Here is a 7,955-nt window from a genome sequence, read left to right as displayed (position 1 = left end):
TGTACAAATTTAAAACGATTACAAGATGTTATAAGTCTTAATGTGGTTCGCCCGTAATTTCCTTGCAGCAAAGGCGAAGTTGGCTGCTGCAACTGTTGTTTGTTTACTGCTATCGGCCAGTAATTCAACGACCATATCTCGGGGGCTTTTCCCTGCACGCATAAGCAAGCGGATATGGTAAGCTAGGAATTTCCTTCTTGGGTCCTCATATAAGGGGCAGAATAGCAAGTAGTGGGTGATGTCCTCTAACTGGTTGCATCCAAAGATGCATCTCCACTCCTTAACTGGGATGCCCAGGTATCTCCCGTCCAGATAGGCTGAGGGCATCAGTTGGAACCTGAGTTCCGTGAATGCCCTGCGTAGATGGGCTTGCGTCAGGACTTCAAAATGAAAGGGTCTAACGTGATTGAGTTTGACTAGGGGGAGCCAGGGGGAGAAAGGGGCTACTGCAATTACTGCCCGATCCTGGCTCGCGTCGTGATTGAAGACCCAGTTTCTGAGCACGTGCGGGCTGAGGCTCAGATATTTCCCCATAGAGAGATTATAGGTCTCTAGTTTTGCTTGGATCATGTGTGCCCATCCCCTGGTCTTACGTTGCTCCGTCCAACAAAGTTTGGGTATGGAGCATTCATCCAACCTAAGTAGTTTCCGCCAGAATCTGAAATGTACTAGGTCTATTCTTGCTGCGAGGGAGGGTAACCCAAGCTCCGCTCTCAGATGGGCTGCCGGGACCCCCTGAGGCAAACCCAAGATCTGCCATAAGAACTTATTTTGGAGGACTTCCACTGCCTGCTTTACCGACTCCCCCCACAGTTCGGCCCCATAAAGGATTTGGGGTAGGATTTTTGCCACGTAGACTTTAAGCACAGGGTTAATTAGTTGCACACCTCAGGTATAAAAGAAACGTCTAATTTGGCCGATTGATCTGGAGCAAGAGAGTTTAGTTGCCACCAGGTGATGTTTCCATGAAAGTTTCTTGCTGAAATGCATGCCCAGGTATTTGAATGAGTGCGCCTGCTCTAATTTGTGCCCATTCAGAGACCAGGTCGACTTGGGGCTCTTCTTACCAAAGATCATAATCTTAGATTTGGAATGGTTAATGGTCAGGTGCTGCTCTTTACAGAAATTCCCCAGCCTGGTGAGCATCCTTTTTAGACCGATTTTATTCAGAGAGAGTAAAACCAGATTGTCGGCGTAAAGCAGGGACGAGATCTTACGATTCCCAGCCAATGGTGGGAAAAAGGAAGGGGAAGCCAACTCTGGAATAATGTCATTGATATAAAAATTGAATAAAAAGGGGGCCAAAATGCAGCCTTGCTTTACTCCTCTCGTGATCTGGATTGGACCCTTTATTGTAGAATCTTGAGCATTACTTTACTTGCATGGGATATTAAGGCAATAGTTCGATAATTGCTGCATTCCCTGGGACCCTTTTCTTTGGAATTGGGATGTATATTGAACGCTTCCAGTCTGTGGGCCATTGTTTAGTTTGCCATATTTGTTGACAATTGTTTCTCAAAATTTGGACAGATTCAGTAGCTTGTAGCAACTCTATTGGTATGCCATCTGTTCCTGGTGATTTGTTTCTTCCAAGTATTTTAAGAGCCGCTTTCACCTCGCATTCTAAAATTTCTGGCTCATACAGTTCCTCCGTGAATGGATCTGCCATCCTGGCATCTCTTTTATAGAATTCTTCAGTGTAATTGCTTTCATCTTCCTTTTATTTCATCTCAGTCAGTCAGTGTGTTCCCCTGTTGATTATTCAACATCCCTACTCTTGATTTAAATTTCCCTTTAATTTCTCTAATCTTTTGGAATAGGACTCTAGTAGGGTTGGGGAACCTTTTTCAGCCAGAGAGGGCCACATTCCCTTATACGTAACCTTCCAGGGGCCACATGCTGGTAACAGATGGGGCCAGAGACAAAAGTGGGCAGAGCAATTAATGTAAATGTTACTTTTGTAGAGCAGGCTAGTTTTTACACACGCCCCTGTCTGTCCTCCATCCTGGCAAACAAGAAGCATTATCAGAATCCAAGGACACTCCAGGCAAAGACACTCCAGAGGGTGTGTAGCAAGGCCAGTGAGGGTGTGATCTGAGCCCTGCTTCTCACCTCTCCCCACTGAGCTAGCCTGATGGAATGTCTTGTTATCCACAACATCTATACCCTCCATGCATTTCATGTACCTATGGAGAGGACCTTCTAAAATGGTTTGCAAGTGGGTGGGATTGAGTGGGGGTCAGGAGACGATTTTTAAACTTAATTATTGGCAAACTACCAGGAGTGCTGAACAGATTAAAAGTAGGTTCGTCATCTGCTTCTTTTCCAAGAGGAAAAAGCTAATTCAGAGTGGATGGAGACAACAGTCAAGGCACTACCAAGTTGGGATTTCTTTCTCATACATGAGGATGGGCCATAGTTTGGTGGTAGAACATATGCTTTGCATGCACGTTTCAGGTTCAATGCCCACCATTTGCAGATAGGGGTGGGAAAGACCCCCTTGTCTGAAACCATAGAGAACCAGTCAGTATAGACAACACTGAGCTAGATGGAACAATGATCTACCTCAATATAAAGGCAGCATCTTCTAAATTCCAATAAAATACTTGCAAATACCGAGTAGGGATTCAAGCCCTGTGTAAAAGTACCCTTTGAAGTATCTTGTGTGCGAGTGCTTGTGATGACCTTCCCTGGTTCTCCCTGTCAGGTTCCCACCTGCTTGTGGCTACTGCCTTTCACTAGGCACCACCAGGGATACCACCAGTCAGGACCGTCCTTTATATGGTTTCTCACTCCGCTCTAGCACAGATCTCACTAGATCCCCCTGCTAGGCAGCACCACCAGTCACGTCCTATAACCAATACTCCCAGAGACTTTGCCTGAGTCTCTCTCTAGCTGGTTACTTTTGTGACTGCGTGCTTATGCTGTTCCCAACCCCCTTGTATCTTTATAGATAACGCATACAACTCTGGGTTGCTCTGGATACTTGAATTGTTATTATTCCTCCCTTCACCGCTGCCACCATTAGATACTGTTTCTGTTCAGCCTTGGTAATTACCTTGCCCTTCCTTCTGGTCTGTATATCCCCCAGCCAAGGATCAGGCCTTTGGTAAACCAAATAAGTATTTATTAAATATCAGAAATAACAAGATTAGTTTTAGAATGTTTCACAAGCGTATGGTTTCATATATGTTCACTCTTTATGTTTCTGTTCATATATATACTCTTTAAACATCAGCCAAATCCAATCCAAACTTCCCTCAGAACTCTGCCAACCAACTCATCAACCTCTCTCTAACCGACTCTCTAACCGACTCTTTCTCTCTCCCCCCCTCATTACTCACCAACCTCCATTTATACCTTCAGCCACTCAGCCAATCATCATCCAGCATACTTCAGCTTCTCACCCATGTACTCCCCCTTTCTCTCTCAGTCAATTACCATACATCACCCAATAGACCCGCACTTACCATATTTACAGATGCTAACTTACAGGAACATCACAGTGCTACTTCAAATATGCTTTTGCAAAGGCTTTAAGACAGCCCCTGCTCTCCCGTTTGAGTGTTTCCAAGCCTCCCCATGGTATCCTTAAGTTTCTGCAATCTGAAGCTTAAAGGGGGGAGAGACTTGAAGGAGGTTTTTGCAAGTCTCCTCCCTCCCCTTTTAAGTCCTGGTGGCAGAGACTTAAGGGGAGCCCAAGGGTTTTGACAGGTGGGACCCTGCCTGTCTGTCAATCATGTGATGTCATAATTATGTCATGTGATTGACAGGGGTAGCACTGCCCTGTCAAATTTCACCTGCAAGGCAGATCCTGATAAGGGTCTGACCCCTGGGACCAAAAAGATTCCCCACCTCTGGTTTATGGAGTCAAAACAGCGCCATCCACATGCAAGGAGGAATATCAGCAGGGGCAGAGGAACCTCAAAGCTTATGAAATATACATATTTGCTAGGAGTAGGGGGACCCTAAAGGCATGGGCCTCCCAAAACAGAAAAATAAGAACTGAGCATATTCATTGGGCATGGACTTCTGGCCAACTCTTTTGAGGAAAGTGGGGAGACAGAAAAGCAGCAGAAATTGAATGTCCTGGAAGAGGGCATGGCTGGCTTGCACCCTGAATAGGAGCACTCAACACTGCAACATTTTGTTTGCAGGGTCTCACTCACAAGTGAAATATAGTCATCTAGGTCACATAATCATAGAATTGTATAGTTGGAAGGGGCCTCTAAGGCCATCAAGTCCAACCCCCTGCTCAGTGCAGGAATCCAATTTAAAGCACATCCAACAGATGACTGTCCAGCTGTCTCTTGAATGCCTCCAGTGTTGGAGAGCCCACCACCTCCTGAGGTCATTGGTTCCATTGTTGTACCGTTCTAACAGTTAGGAAGTTCTTCCTGATTTTTAGTCGAAATCTGGCTTCCTTCAACTTGAGCCCATCGTTCCGTGTCCTGCACTCTGGGACGATCAAGAAGAGATCCTGGCCCTCCTCTGTGTGGCGACCTTTCAAGTACTTGAAGAGTGCTAGTAAAAGAAGTCAATTCTTTTCCCTAATTGGTTTCACCACTTCCTCTAGTGGTGGCTTTCGAGATGAATGGACATGCTCGTCTTGCTTCTGAAAGATTAGACAAATTGAAGGACGATAAGGCTACCAATGGCTACTACCCATGATTGCCACATTGTACCTCCACGGTTGGAGATAGTATTGTTGTTGTTATGTGCCTCTAAGTCAACTACGACTTATGGCAACCCTATGAATCAGTGACCTCCACGAGCATCTGTCATGAACCACCCTGTTCAGATCTTGTAAGTTCAGGTCTGTGGCTTCCTTTATGGAATCAATCCATCTCTTGTTTGGCCTTCCTCTTTTTCTACTCCCTTCTGTTTTTCCCAGCATTATTATCTTTTCTAATAAATCATGTCTTCTCATTATGTGTCTAAAGTATGATAACATCAGTTTCATCATTTTAGCTTCTAGTGATAGTTCTGGTTTAATATGTTCTAACACCCAATTATTTGTCTTTTTTGCAGTCCATGGTATCCGCAAAGCTCTTCTCCAACACCGCATTTCAGAATAGTTGATTTTTCTCTTAATCTGCTTTTTTCACTGTCCAACTTTCACATCCATACATAGAGATCGGAAATACCATGGTCTGAATGATCCTGACTTTAGTGTTCAGTGATACATCTTTACATTTGAGGACCTTTTCTAGTTCTCTCACAGCTGCCGTCCCCAGTCCTAGCCTTCTTCTGATTTCTTGACTATTGTCTCCATTTTGGTTAATGATTGTGCCAAGGTATTGATAATCCTTGACAAGTTCAATGTCCTCATTGTCAACTGTAAAGTTGCATAAATCTTCTGTTGTCATTACTTTCGTCTTTTTGACGTTCAGCTGTAATCCTGCTTTTGTGCTTTCCTCTTTAACTTTCATCAGCATTCGTTTCAAATCATTACTGGTTACTGCTAATAGTATGGTATCGTCTGCATATCTTAAATTATTTATATTTCTCCCTCCAGTTTTCATACCTCCTTCTTCTTGGTCCAATCCTGCTTTCCGTATGATATGTTCTGCATATAGATTAAACAAATAGGGTGATAAAATACACCCCTGTCTCACACCCTTTCCGATGGGGAACCAATCGGTTTCTCCATATTCTGTCCTTACAGTAGCCTCTTGTCTAAAGTACAGGTTGTGCATCAGGACAATCAGATGCTGTGGCACCCCAATTTCTTCTGCAAACGCAGAAGAAGAGGAATTAGAAAGATTTTATGCAGAAGTACAGGAAGAAATTGATCACACACTAAAACAAGATATGCTGATAATCATGGGGAACTGGAATGCAAAAGTAGGGAACAGAGAAGAAATAGGAATTGTGGGGAAATGGGGCTTAGGAGATAGAAATGAAGTAGGAGAAAGACCTATTGAATTCTGTGAAGCCAATAATTAGTTTCTTGCAAACACAATATTTGAGCAACCAAAAAGATGTGGACATCACGAAATGGTCAATACAGGAATAAAACTGATTATATAATTGGTAGCAGAAGATGGAGAAGCTCCATACTTTCTGCAAAAACAAAACCAGGATCAGACTGCGGTACAGATCATGAACTGGTTGAATCAAAGATCAGAGTAAAGCTAAAGAAGCTAAACAAAGCAATCATGATGCCAAAATACAATTTAAATAACATCCCAGAAGAGTACAAAGATCAAATAAGGAACAGAATTGAGGCTTTAAACTTAGCTGACAGAGAACCAGAAGAACTATGGACTGAAGTCAGGGACATTATCAGGGAAGAATGCAAAAAGACAAAACCTCTAGTTAAAAAGAGAGAAAGACCTCAATGGATGACTGATGAAACTCTTGAAATGGTTGTAGAGAGAAGGAAAGCAAAAGGAGAAACACGGTTAGAACCCTAAATGCAACAATACAGCGACTAGTACGCAGGGACAAAGAGAACTATTACAATAGTTTCTATACAATAACAATACAATAGAAGAGGACAACAAAAAGGGAAGAACAAGAGCCCTATTGCAAAAGATTAGAGAAATCAAAGGGAAATTTAAACCAAGAGTAGGGATGTTGAATAATCAACAGGGGAGCACACTGACTGACTGAGATGAAATAAAAAGAAGATGGAAGCAATACACTGAAGAACTGTATAAAAGAGACACAAGAATGACAGATTCATTTATGGAGGAACCGTATGATGAAGAACCAGAAATTTTAGAACGTGAGGTGAAAGCTGCTCTTAAAATACTTGGAAGAAACAAATCACCAGGAACAGATGGCATACAAATAGAGTTGCTACAAGCTACTGAGACTTAATCTGTCCAAATTTTGACAAAAATTTGTCAAGAAATATGGAAAACAAAACAATGGCCCACAGACTGGAAGCATTCCATATACATCCCAAGTCCAAAGAAAGGGGATCCCAGGGAATGCAGTCATTATCGAACTATTGCCCTAATATCCCATACACTATAATATACACTATACATTTAGCACATGGCATTTCCCCCCAAGAATACTGACTACTGTTGTTTGTTAAGGGTGCTGGCAATTGTAACTCTGTGAGGGCTAAACCTCACTTCTGAAGATGCTTTGGGGGAAGCTATGTGCTTTAAAAATATGGCGAATACGCAGCCCTACTTTCTCTAATCCTGGAAAGGTAACCTAGGAAGCTGCCCTAAATGGAGTCAGACCATTGGTCCATCTAGCTCAGTATTGTTTACACTGACTGGGAGCGGCTCTCCGGGATTTCAGGCAGGGTTTTCTCCCAATCCTACTTGGCAATGCTGGGAATTGAACCTGGGACCTTCAACATTCAAAGCAGATGCTCTACCAGTGAGCTCCCCTTCCATGATGTAGTCATACTCTGTGTATGATACAGTCATGATATTGCCTTCATTACTAGTTGCCACTGATCATGAATTGGTCTAATCTTCTCTTAAGCCAATTTAAGATGGTGGCAGTGAGTTCCATTGGTTAACCATGCGCTGCTTATCATTTCATGTGTCTAAGGCTGCGTACACACCATACCCTGAAAGCACACTTAGTCCCCCCAAACCCTAGGAAGTATACAGTAGTTTGAACTGAAGCGCTCTGAGGAGTATACTAGAGTACCCAGGATTCTTTGAGGGTGTGTGATTTTGATGTGCTTTAAGTATATGGTGCGTATGCAATCTAAGGCAGCCTTTTAGTTTTTAAATAATTTTTAAATAATATCACAACATGACTACAGACAAGAAGCACTAAGCTTCTGGGAGCTGGATTTGAATTGGGAAGGGCAGTTTAAGCAGGATGCTCTTTGTTGCATTCCATGCAAAGGGTGGTTTGAATGGGAGACTGTTGACTGCGAATCCATACTAGCCCCAGCTAGTTCCCCGCCTAAAACAAAAGCGAGTGCAGGATGACACTGCAAACTTGTTGTATGCTTCTCTCTCAGCCTTACC

The sequence above is a fragment of the Rhineura floridana genome, chromosome 3, assembly GCF_030035675.1.
Source record: "Rhineura floridana isolate rRhiFlo1 chromosome 3, rRhiFlo1.hap2, whole genome shotgun sequence".
NCBI classification, from domain to species: Eukaryota; Metazoa; Chordata; class Lepidosauria; order Squamata; family Rhineuridae; genus Rhineura; species Rhineura floridana.
The sequence above is the reverse complement of the archived record's forward strand: the minus strand, read 5'-3'. Positions refer to the sequence as shown.